A 13369-nucleotide genomic window follows, 5' to 3' on the forward strand; every position below is an offset into this window, starting at 1 on the left:
TCAAAATAACATCTTTTATTGATGAAGTATGCTGATGGAAACACATTACTGAAAGAGGGGAAAGTACTTTAGGTTTTGGACAGTTTCTAGAATCCTGGAAGAACTGGGGCCACTTCAGGCTTTTCTCTTCAGTTTTGCTGTTTGCTTGTGGTGCTGTTTGTTTGTGGTTTTTTTTTTTAGTTCCCTATTTAGAGGATTTAAAAACTTGCTGCTGCTCTTTTTAAAGTCAAGCTTCTGAACAAAATCTATGTATGCTATGATCTAAAAGCAGGTCATATACTTTGCATCAAATCAACTAAGGTTGCACTGTAATGGTTTCTCAAGCACTTCGGGCACAGGAGACCTTACAACCTGTTTATCGTCTGTTGTTCAAGTGTCCCAGCCAGGTGGGCTAAAAGAACCTTCTCTTGCTTTCCATAAAAGAATTTATTCTCTCTAAAACCAGTTCTTTAAATACATACATTTTCTAACACTCAAATGTACACTTGTATTTCAATCCTGTAAGGGAACATTTTGAAAATGAAATAGCAGAAAAAAAAGAGTTGAAAAGGTCATCACATCCCTAAAATTCTATTTGCTTCTGAAATTCTAACAGTTTTGGACCTGACAGGACAAACCATGTTGTGGTTGCTCCAGGAAATTTTGCAGTCCCCACTGCAGCCTGTGAGCCCATTGTAAGCACGCACGGCTTTTCAAAACAAGTCTCCTCTTTCAATTTTCTCCTCTTTCAGAGTATGGGCGGGGAAAAAAAGAAAAAACACACTACTCAAAAGAGAAATCGTAATGTGCTACTGAAAAGTCCATTAGACTTAAATACCAGGTAAAGTCCCTAGAGAAGGCTGACTCACCTTTTTTTTATTATTTGCCATCAGTAAAATTGCAAGTATTTCTCTTACATGGAAATTAGTAGAATCTGCCTTCTTTCAAGCAGAAAAATTAGTTCACCCAGAAAACCTACATAACTTCTAATAGCAATTTGAAAGTGTTTATACCACAGGTTCATATGTTTAGGCAGGAATAATTAACTGCTCAAGACACAGTGGAGGACATCTTGGTAGGTATAACTTCTATTGGAAGAATCTGGTAGTTACATTGGATCACAAATATTAATTTAATAATTGTTTCTTTGTTTTAGAGTAAAATAAAAACATAGATGTTTATGCCAATTATAGTCATAAATATAAGCTGAAAGATAACTGAAGTATCTCTATTCAGCACCAGTTAAGCTAGAATTCCCATCAAGGTATGACATTTCAAGAAAAAGCTAGGCCACATGGAGAGAGTTCAAAGAACAATAGAGATCAGGAACCTAAAACATAACAGATATGAAGAAAGACATACACAGGACTATTTAGCCTGAAGACATCAATGGAAATGTACTAGTGATAGTCTTACTGGATTATACAAGACTGCTACAAAGAGGAAGGGTAGGCAGAAAAATTTGTTCTGCCTACCCACTACCCACAAGAAGTTGTCTTGATCACAGGGTGGGGGGAAAGAAAAAAGATGTTTGTGTAAACAAAATTTTGCATTAGTGAAGATAGCGAAGGACTAAAAAAAGTAGGAAATACCTACTACCAGTGATCCTTGAGAACAGGTTAGACAAACACCTTTCAGGAACACCATCAGAGTACAGGCCCAGACACAGATGACTTCATGGGATTCAACAGTATCTCCTTATTTTCTACATACTCCTCTTCCTATTCAAAGTGTTTTGCAGAATGCATCTGTTATGCATTTTAGCCCATCTCACTTTTTGGCTTAGGGTAGTACAAGTGTTCATTCACTCACTGACAGCTGTAGCACGGAGAACCACTAGGTTTGAGAACTAAAATCCATGCCTAGTTTTAGCTGAAATAAAGTCTATTGGATTAAAATTATATAGAAAGTACCTGAATTTGGGAGGGAAAAAAAGTTAATACAAAAAAATGAAGTAATAACTTAGGAAGTACAATCCACTATGAGATTTCTTGAGGGCTAGTAAAGGCCTGAGAATAATCTTGCTAAACCAACGATATGCATACCATGTCTGAGAAGCAATATGTTACATTTGTCAATTTATGCAGAACACTGTATTTTATTTCTCTTTCAAAAAATTTGAAAAGCTATGTAAATTCTAGAAAGACATATACAGCATCTGGTACCTGACACTTACTTGCACTTATTAATTGTACTTAGGGACTGAAATAAAGGAAGTTAAGAAAGAGAAATTTCAAAAGTAACAAAGCAAGAACACAGCAATATTTGTATGCCTCATCCTTCTCAGGGTTCATTTGTCAAATAAATCATGACATCAAACAGATAACGTAACTCTCTTCTCAAGGTGCTTAAGAATTCGTTCATCTGTTACACAGGATTTAGCAGCTCCAGCATTTATTCATGGAAGGAGGAGGTGGCAGAGAACCAGGAGTTAAGGAAAAGGTTTATCAATGGATAGCACAGTTGCAGTAATAAGTATGGGGGCAGATGGTACAAATACTTTGGTAATAAATAATAATTATTTCAAGTGTTACACACAGGCAAGTCTTTTCTGGGGGTGTCTATAAAAAAAGGTCTTGCACCACTGCACTGATTAACCCCTTCAATTATGTTATCTACCTTTCAGTAAGAACTAAAAAACAACAGGATTCCTACATGCTTCAGTAGGATGAATGGTACAAAGTTTCAGGCAACTATGCACAACAAACCTGGCAAATGAATCAATATTACAGCTGAACTGGTACTTATGCTTATTTTATGTTAAATCTTGCTATATTTTAAGCATAGTTTTGTTTAATGTTTCAAGCTACATGTGTCCACTTGATTAAACAGTCTCTGTGAGTATGAAATCTTATGGGACTCTGTGCAGTCAAGGAATTATCCAGAAAAGACAGAAAGTTTGATCCAAAAATATAGTTTCCTCCATTTCTGACATAAACTGTGGAATGAGGTCAAATATTCATAAAGACTAGTAATTTACACCTCAGTCTCACCAATTTAAAGGATGAGTGCGAGGCATAGAATAAGTGAATAGCTTAATTCTACTGCTGGAGCAAATACAGAAGCAGCACAAGTGGAATCCTAGAGAAGATGGCAAAACCACGACTGTATTTCAGCCAGCCCTCCAGCATATTTGCACAGACTTACCCTCTGTCCTGGCTTGTGCCCATGCAGCAACGCACAAACACGTGCCTCTTTCCCTGGTGCAGGGAAGGTGGTGCCTACACCTGGCACACAGGTGGAGAACAGGGCTGATACAGCAAAAGCTACTTCCCCAGGAGCTGGTAGCAGAGGTGACAATGTTTCTGTCACCTACTAGAGGCTCATCTGGTGACTATATTCAGATTGGGTCAGACTGTGGGTCTGACTGTTTCATTTTCTCTTGCATGAAAAGGGAAGAAGAGACAGGGCACTCACTTCCCCTCTCATAAGAAATTTCCCTAAAGGCCCATAGACATACAGTCAGCAGAGAAAATGTGGTTTATTGAAATGTGTATGATTATATTTTCTCTCTATTTCCATTCCAACCTAGTTGAATGGGTTGTTAGTCACTGGCTAACCCTGACATGTGCCAATATGTAAATTAGACTCCCCCCTCCGCCTTACGTTAATTCCCTAACGTGGTATTTTTCCTGTATTTAAATAATTTTACTACTTATTACTTGGACAGTGAATCCAGACCTTAGTATTTGCCTATGCTAATAAAAACACAACAATGAAATTATGATTTCTAGTGCTACCACAGTGACATGAGATAAGAAGTACAATGAGAATTGTTCTAAGATCTACTAATGATGTACTTACGAAACACGTAGACAAACTGTGAAACTGAAGGTTAAAACATCTTTGAATTTTGACCAAAATCAAATCAAAATAGGAAAAATCAAATCAAACCCAAATATGCAACATGCAATACACAATTACTGTACTGCACCAGTAGTAATTGCTGAGGCAAGTCCCAGCAGGATCAGCCCAAGCCATAGAACATCAGGCACCAGTTTACTTCCAGGGAGCAGAGCAGATGCAGCCCATTCATAAAATCCTCTACCCAATAAAAACTTTCTAGACTGAATCCCAACCTTGACTACATTCACCTAGCTTCAACCACACTACAGTTCTGTTTACTGCCACTGATTATGGGAAGCAAACATTCAGCCATGTCCACACTTCCCTAGCACAAAGAACTATTGAGAAGCAGCATCGGTTCTATTTCTGCAGTAGGACTTGACTAGTTTCTCTGAAGTCCAGGATTATTAACACTCAAACAAAGAACAATAAAGCTTTATTTCTTCAGCCAAAAGCATACCTCTTCCTCAGCTTTCTCACACCAACTTTGTGACAATCTGCTTACAACTATAATATCTGAATGGGCTTTCCTAGCTGGAAAATCCTCATAGATTTAGTGCTTTTCTAAAGGCTGCACTCGAGGCCTCCAGTATATTTCTTTTGCATTGTTAATGCTACTGAAATCAAGGCCACTGGAAATAATCTGAGCCTGAACCCAGACCTAGTGTAACTACGCCAGAAAAAAAAAATAGTAGAAACAATTCCATAACATCTGTGTGGAAGATTTATATTACTATTATCCTCTAGATAATTCCACAGTGTGATATGAAAGCCAATATACAAAGCAGTTTTCAGCTCTTACAGAATTAATCTCCGAGAAATAGCCCAACATTGGAGGTAATTTTTTTCTGTTTTGTTAAATAAGCAGGTAGATTAATAGCATTAGAAAAGCCTTGTCTAGGAAACCTAAGTCAAAAGTACTTAAAAAGCCATGTGCTGGATAGACAGACTCAGAGGAGACAGAATTTCTTGATATGCTGAACCATTTGGCAACTTAAAGTAGAGAGTCTTCTCCAGAGTGCAGTGTTTTGAGAAAGTGAAGCTACATAGAGTCTGGGAAACAAAGAACTGCTGCTGCTTACAGACTGCGTTGTGGGGTGGCAGTAATGAAGATTGCTGATGGAAATCTGCTGGGCTCACCCATCCATCCTAAAAATTCAACTAATATTACGAGCTTTCAATTTTCTATCCCAATACGTATTTTTCTGGCCCAGCTTGGCCTGGCCTCTATCTCATTAGTGGCTTCTAGCCATTGCAGGGGAAAGCTGGACTTTTTTCATGTTCAACCAGGTGTCAATGCCATAGGTGCAGAATAGATATGTAATTAACACAAATATGTGTGGGATGAAACAGCCCAATATCAAGACCTCTGTGTGAAACCCTCTTCATGATCCATTTACAGCTGAAGTGTCAATATAGACAAAGGAACTGAAAGAATGCAGTACTCAGATCTGTGTGTGAGTGTCCATTTGAACTTCAACCAAAGGAGGGTGTGGGGATGTGTGTGCATGTATCGCTCGATCCATACTCTCAGTTTGGGACAGTTGACTTGCAAGAATGGGTGGAAGAGGCAGGAAGTCCAGTGCAATTATTCCAGGTTTTCATCATTACTATGATGATCATGCTTCTCTCTATCCCCACTCAGATGGATTTAGAATAGCAACCTACAGACTTCTGTGTAGCAGCAAAGAACTATAAAGGTTCAGCTATGTTCTATTACTACTAGAGACATTTCTGTGCAAGTGAAAAACAAGAGGGATGGTAGGAAGAAACACTCTCTGCCACCACTATCATACAACTTGTTGAATTTGCCTCACTAATACTAGGGCAGATTGTGTAAATTACCTGCCGAGTAAATTTGGCCCCTTGAGTTTACAGTTTGGTATAAACTCTAGCTTGATTAATCATGTAGCAGTTCTCTAATCCTGCTCTGTTCACTCAGAGGATAAACATTAGACACTAATCTTTTAAGATTATTTTTTACAAGCTTCTAGAGGCCCAAGTCCACCTTTAATGCACTTTATTAGTTCATTCCAAAAATCCAAACATCTGACCAATTGAAGCAGGTTACAGACGTTTTTGAATCCTTTGAATAATCACAGTACGTGGCTGACTTGGTTTATTTCCACTCCTGTCAAGAGCATTAAATCAACAGCTTCCATTATCAACTGAAAATACCTAGTGCTATCCTGGGATCTCAAAGATTCAATTCTCTATACTCCCATAATACTTACTTTATAACATTCATAAGAGCTAGTTCAGTATCTTGTAATTCTCCTCTACCTTTTGATATTAGATATTTCACTTTAAAGTCTCAGCTTTGAGAATTTATCTGAGAGTTTGGTAGCTTCATGAGAAATCACACCCTTAAATTTAACTTTATATTGTGAATTAAAGTGATTTTAAGAAAAACTGAGACTATAAATCTTAACAGTTTTAGAAAAATAGAAGCCAAGTAATTACCAATCATTTACTACTACTTAAAAAGGAAAACAAAAAAGAAAATAAAAGAAAAAAAAAGAATATAGCTTTACATCCCTCTTGATTTAAAGTCAGTCTTGTAATGTGATTTGAGGGGGTTCAAACTCTCAACACTAAGAGCTGCCCTTTCAATGAAACCACATTCCATGAACTTGGATCCATATTTAAATGCACAATAGAAAGTCAAGCCTGAACAGCTAAGTGAATACAGCCACACTGTGAAGAGATAAGCTATGAATGAAAAGCTTAATTGGACACTTGCAAAATTAACTTGTCAAAAGTAATTACTCTATACATGATCCAACTGGAAATGCTTTATATCATCCACAAGTTGAAAGAACATTTAAGCTATTTCTTAGCCTTTAAAAGATACATTTACAACATGTTGATTATTTACTAAGCCGTTATCATGCATTTGCAAACTTTTCAAGCATTCTGGTAAAAAAGAGACAACAAATTCATTTTTGTTCAGTTCCAAAGAGGTTAGCAGATATGCTGACTATATTTTTTTATTAAAATTCTCATTCTTTCTTCTCATGTTAGAGTAAAATCATCCTGGCTAGAGGTATATGTTTGTATTCTGTGTGTAACAATAAAAATGGATTTAAAATTAAACAGATGGAGATTGGGAAAGACCAAGTCAATATAATTACAAATAAGACCCACAGGCAAGAGTCCATATTTCAAAAGGCTGTAAGGGAAAAAAAAAACAAACCCAAAACACAAAACTAGACATGCTTTGAAAAAGAGTCCAAGAGGAAGTAAAAATCTCTCCCTCTCAGGACCTAAAAGAAACAGCAAACTTTGCATAACCCATATAGAAGTAAATAAAATGCTTCCTGAACTAGACAGTTCCCATTTAATACCACGAGAAAGGAGATCATAATTGCAAAAATAGAACATGTTGATACACAGATATATTTCTTTCAGTCATGCATAAGGCATGCATATCTGTTCAAAATAAGGTGTCATTTAATTTCCACCTCAGTAACACAGGAAGCCGTAATCCAAAGCATGCTTTTGTTACATTATGTAACTTTCAGATACAGTTGCTACTGCAGGCCTGGCCCAGCAGAAAGATTCTCCTTTACATGCAGTAAAAACATGACTAGTCTGTGTTTTTAGCAGAGTGCCTCTTCTCCTACAGATACTACCCTGATGAAAGTGTCTTCCTACTCCATCACTCATGCATTGCCTTAATCTACATAGTAGCAAAAAATGACAGAAGAGAGATCAGAGTTTAGAACAAAAGCCAGTAATGTATTCTTATGCCATTATTGCTACTTTTGGCCACTACTGTGAGCATCAGAAGAATGAAAATACTTCTAACAAAAACCTCTATGCTAACATACTATAAATTCTAACATATAGAAAGGAAAGAGAAGGACATATGGCAAAGTTGGAAAGGTTGCTCTCTAAAGACCCTTTGGCAAAGTTGTTATTGCAATTACCTAACACATGCTACCTCCTTTGGGTATGCTTTAGCAATGGTTTGGGGAATCAAATCACCCAGAGTTTTGGTAGGTCCTGTAGAAGCAGCCCTTTGACACAGTCTAAGTATCCTGTGCTGCTGTAAATTCCCTGCACATGCTGCTATCCTGGAGGAAATACAAACTTCAAAGATTATTCAATGTATTAAAACTTAATGAGCCACTGCCCCAATATGTGCAAAGCACATAACACCTCTTATAGTCTGGCTTCAGACTGCAATTTACTAATCACCTACTGAAGCTGAAGCACCTCAGTCCCAAAGCAGTTACTGACTGATTGGTTAATACAAGTTCCTACAGAGAGAATTTCACTTCCAGAATGGAAGAATTTAATCTAATCTGAGATGATGAAATCACTTGCTGAATCACTTCAGTCCCAAAGTAGTTACTGATTGACCAGTTAATAAAAGTTTCTATAGAGAAAATTTCACAATGGAAGAATCTAATCTCATCTAATCTGAGGTGATGTAAAAAAAAAAACAACGAACAAAACCAAAACCAAACCAAACCAAAAACCCAACAACAACAACAAAACCACCCCCACAAAAAAACCTCAACCCCCTCAAACAAACAAACAAATCCCTACATACAGGACAAGCCTTGCATAAAATCAAAAGATCCCAAGCCCAAACTTCTTACGTCCCAAAAAAATGCTTGAACAACAAAACCAAACCAAATACCAGCACTTAATTTTCCTTACCTTTAAAATAATATTTAAATAGGTATTCTACTATCAATTTTATACAGTGGCACAGGATTTTAAAATGTCTGTTGTCCACAAGACTGCACAAATATTCATACTTTTTTCAAAGAATAAGTTGGAAAACAAACTGAGATATAGTATGTTTGAAACACTGAAAGTCTTCAATGGGTCAAGTTATCCCATGAGCAAGGAATAACCCGGGACAATTTCAACAGAAGGGACAACTCCCAGGTGAAGTTCATAATGAAATAAAAAGGCTCTGGTTAGTCATCAGCCTATTTCACATCAGCTGTGGTTACTGGTGGGTAGCAGTTCACACCAGTCAGCATAACTGATGGCACCACAGAAAGCCCAAGGATAGAATAAATTACTTAAGAGGAAACCCTTGATTGAATTTTTTTGGCAGTGTTTTCCATGAGGACACTAGATATGCAAGTAACAAAACAGAAAATACGTTTGTACTGCCTCTGTGTGTTCTGGCCTGTTTGGTACCCAAAGGCTCTCATTTCTCCAGGTTGTCATGATCTGTCTCCAGTTGCAAACTCTTGGTTAATGCCCTAACACACTCTTTACCTGGTCCGTGCAGAAATCATAATCTGCATGCAAAAGCGATGAGTCTGCAGGAAAGGAAAAAAACCCCAAAAACCCCATAAAAATCCCCAAACCAATTCAAAACTTCATCAGATTGTGAGATGGATGTTTATTTCAAGGGCACTGCAATTCTCTTTTCATTCTCAGGATATTTACATTTTTTATTTCACTGTAAGAAAAGCTACCAAGCACATAAGTATGGCATAAATACAGTACAGAGGGGGAAACAAAGGCAGACATGTCATAAACATTCTTGTCACTTATTACTCAAAAGCAGAACATAAACCAGATTTTGCTTTGAATGCCACTGGCGCTGTGTGAAGATCAAGACAGCAGTGCAGCTATGCAATTAAAGAAAGAAAAAATTATGTTCCTGTTCCAGAGTGAAAACATTATATCCGCCTGTACAAAGGTTTCAACACATGTTCTTCAAGCCCACCTGGGTTATACCTAACACAATATATAGGTATATACATTTGAAAGCAATAAATATACACAAAGTTTTGAAAATAACTAGCTAACTCCTAAATCAATCCTAAATAACTAAAACAGAGGTATATGCTCCTACATAGGGAAAAGATAGGGCTGTCTCACTTCAGAATCTGCAACTTCATTCAAAGCTTTTGAAAATTTATCTGCAGTATTTTCCTTCATTTACATTTCTGCCATGCTTTTAGTGAAGTAATAAAACACAAAGTTCCATCTGGACAACAGTTTCAGTTTGCATCCTTATTGCTTTAGACAATTAAAATCAATCCTTAGCATTAAGAACAATAAAGGCAACCCTTGGAAGCATCCAAGGTGCTAAGTTGTGGAATAATTTTTTTAAATACCACATTTTCAAATTGGATTCAACCTACTAGTAATCTCATGTTTTAAAGAAATCCCTCTCTTATAAGCAGCAACTTGACAGAAATTAACATTTTAGACTATCTTTAGATTTGTTCTCATTAAAAAAATTAATTTTAGACTAAACTAATGACATCATTATAACCAGCTTACTCCCAGCATTATGTTGCTTGACAACTCTTTCAAAACATTCCTTCACTTTATTCATGACAGAGAAGTCAATAATAATTGACAGCTTTGTTGATTCCTAATACCATCTCTTAGTTAGGGAAAACACTTTGATGCATATTGCCAATTTGATTGTTCAGCTAAAATTTTTGTTCTTTAACAAATTTAGCATAGATCTTTGTGTCTGTTTTTTCCTAGGGCTGAGCCATCAGCTGGAACCCTATAACCAAGAATATGGAAGTTCTTGTTTGAGTATCAGTTATGTGAAATGAGATGCTGCTGAAATGTAAGATTCGTAACTTTTATATATATAGATAGATATAAAGTCATAGCCTGCTACAAGAGTTATGGATCTTAATTTAGGACATAACAGGCCTCAGACATAACAGCTCTGAAAATTTCAGTTGAAAATTATAAGCAGAAGAAAAACATTACACAAAAATTCAATGCAAATGAAACGCAAGAATAAATTAGTCTTCCTTCTACATGCCCTTCCCTCTATTCTTCCATATTCTAAATGGACCAATGTAAAAAACCAAAGGCTAGAAAGACATTTCAAATGTTTTCTTGCAGATACCAATATGATTAGAGAGAACATACTCGTAAAATTTAGATCAGTTTAAATATTATCAATCACTTCCTTCTGCATAATCATCACAGACAGTCCACACAATAAGTTTATTCAACTTTAATACAGATAATTTAGCCTAGCTTCTGCTGTTTCCAAATGCAGTTTCCATTGCTTGAAAAATATATTATAAAAACCACTGCAACGTATTCCTTTTGGACTAAACTATATCTTAGTATAAACCTGACACAGTTCCAGAATTACAGCTCAAACATTTACAAAACATTGTGCATTATAGCAGGTCCAAATCTAACAGAGTGATCACCCTATAGGTAAATCATATTGATTTTCAACTAAAAGAAACCAATCCCTAGGCAATTACGAATCACACTAAAGGTAGCATAGGCTCACAATGTAGATTTTCCAACAACTTCATCAAAATGCAATACCAAGACAGCAGTTATATGCTAGGAAATCCTCTTAGGCCTGTAAGAGTGGAACTTCACTGGAAAAATAAGGGTTTAATGTATTAAACAATGAGATTAGAGTGGTACTCACCCTCAGGCAAGGTTAGTGGCACTGCACTTCCTCAGTACTCACCCTCAGGCAAGGTTAGTGGCACTGCACTTCCTCAGACACTTCCTCTGCCAAATGGGTTTACACGGACCTCAGCTAAAACAAGCCCAGTAACCACTTCCAGCTCAGGGTCCAAAGACAAAGGGCTGTACGGTGCACCTAAGTGAGAGTTTTCAGGGTTGTCAACACCTGATTCAAATCACAGGTGTAGCCAATGCTCAGTGCAGCGCTCCCAGGCAAGACTCACCGGATGAAACCGGTACAGAAAGGTGGCAATACACAGGTTCCTCATGGCTGAACCATGGATACTGGTTCTCTTCAACAACACAGCCTCTGAGGAATCGTGAATTCATCTTCTACGCCAGGACCTATATGTAACTTACATGTTTTCATAACTGTTTATAGAAATTTCTTGGGCATATGTATTTCTTGTGGTGTTTTATTTCCTAGCAGAGTCTGGCCCTTATTTTTCAGCTCATGAGTTATAACAATTTTGGTAAATAAAACAAAATGGCACTACATTCCAATTAGGAAATTGGTGGCACTTTGATATAAGAACCCTCAAACCATGAGACTATTCATATTACCCAATTTATCACTGCATGCATGCATACACACATGGTCAGCAGATCATACAAGGCAGCTCTATTAGGTCCTAAATACTCTTTCCTGTGGACAATTGAAATATCCTTTCCCAATCCTCAAGATCAAGGACACATTTTTGTATTTGTCATGTCTCATTACTGGTAGATAGACAGGTTGAATCCATGTTCCAGACTGAAATAGTTCATTGTCACCTTTAGTTCAAAGTTGCAGGAAAAAACCCTAAAAATTCTCTCTTTATACCCACAGAGAGAAAAAAAAAAAAAGCCTTTCAAGGTATACAGGTGATCCTAGAGGCCTAAAAATTTGAAAATATCCCTTACCATAGTTTGCTTCCAAAATTAGCAATCTGCTTTATTACTCCTCCCTATAGGCCAATGTCTGATTTTTTGATAGACTATGGATCTACTCTTCCCAAAGTTGCAACCTCTGCTTCAAAATCTAGCAGAGATTCTTGTCTGATCCCTATTTCAAATGCTGAAATAAGACACTGTGTGCAGCCTGTGAAATATCTAACACCCAGTCTGACTATCCCATTCCCTGCTATACCAAAAGGAGACTGCACAGTCCACAAAAGGAGTAAGTATGCGTGCTAAGTATGACTTGCAAGAAAACACATTTTAGAGCTCAGACCCTAGAAACTAAATTTCAGAGGGATCTTCTTTGAAATAAATGAGATAGGCTGCTTGATTACAGCTTAAATTATATGCTGTTGGGTTTTTGTTCTCTACAAAATTCCAATTCCATCTCAGACTTTGGTTAAATTCCTACAGTAGCAAGAGACTCAGAGCAAACTGTCCCCTGGGTCTAGCCTCTCTAAGATATGAGTCTACATAGTACTGAACTATCATAGCACAAATTTTTATGCAGTGCTATTTTTCTATTCCAAGCCACAGCATGATCTATAAACACACTGCAATAAGGAACAAGTATGTAGCTTTTCCCACCTCCAAGTAAGCTGCTGGGAAAGGCAATTATTCCCTGTGATTGATCAACTTCCTTTATGTGGTTGTGTGGGCTTTCATTTCTTACTTATTCAGTTACTGGCAAAAGGCTGCAAAGGTTCTTCTAATGGGATTTTTTTCTGAGAATGAAATTTAAATAACATAGACACAATTTAAATCACAAACAATGGCACTTCCCAGTCTTCCTCTGTCTGTAACACAACACCTAATACAGCTAAAAGTTCCAGAGGAATTGTTTGGGATGGATTTCAACCCTTTTTTGCTATCTACTCCTTTCTAAATAATACGTGCAAAGGGCAGAAGTCTGTGCAACCAAGGCAGAGTAAGGCTTTAAGTAACATGATTTTAATATTCATTAGGTTTTAGCTTCTTAGTGACTATTTATGAAATCTTCCATTACACCAGGATAACAGGCTTAAAAGACAGTCAAATAATATGAAATTTACCATTTTTATATCAGCAGAAACACTTCAGAGCTATATTTAGAACCTATGCTGACAGCTGGGTTGAAATGACCTGCCAATCCCTACAAAGTATCAAATAATAACTA

This window comes from Prinia subflava, chromosome Z (genome assembly GCF_021018805.1).
Source record: "Prinia subflava isolate CZ2003 ecotype Zambia chromosome Z, Cam_Psub_1.2, whole genome shotgun sequence".
Taxonomy (NCBI): Eukaryota; Metazoa; Chordata; class Aves; order Passeriformes; family Cisticolidae; genus Prinia; species Prinia subflava.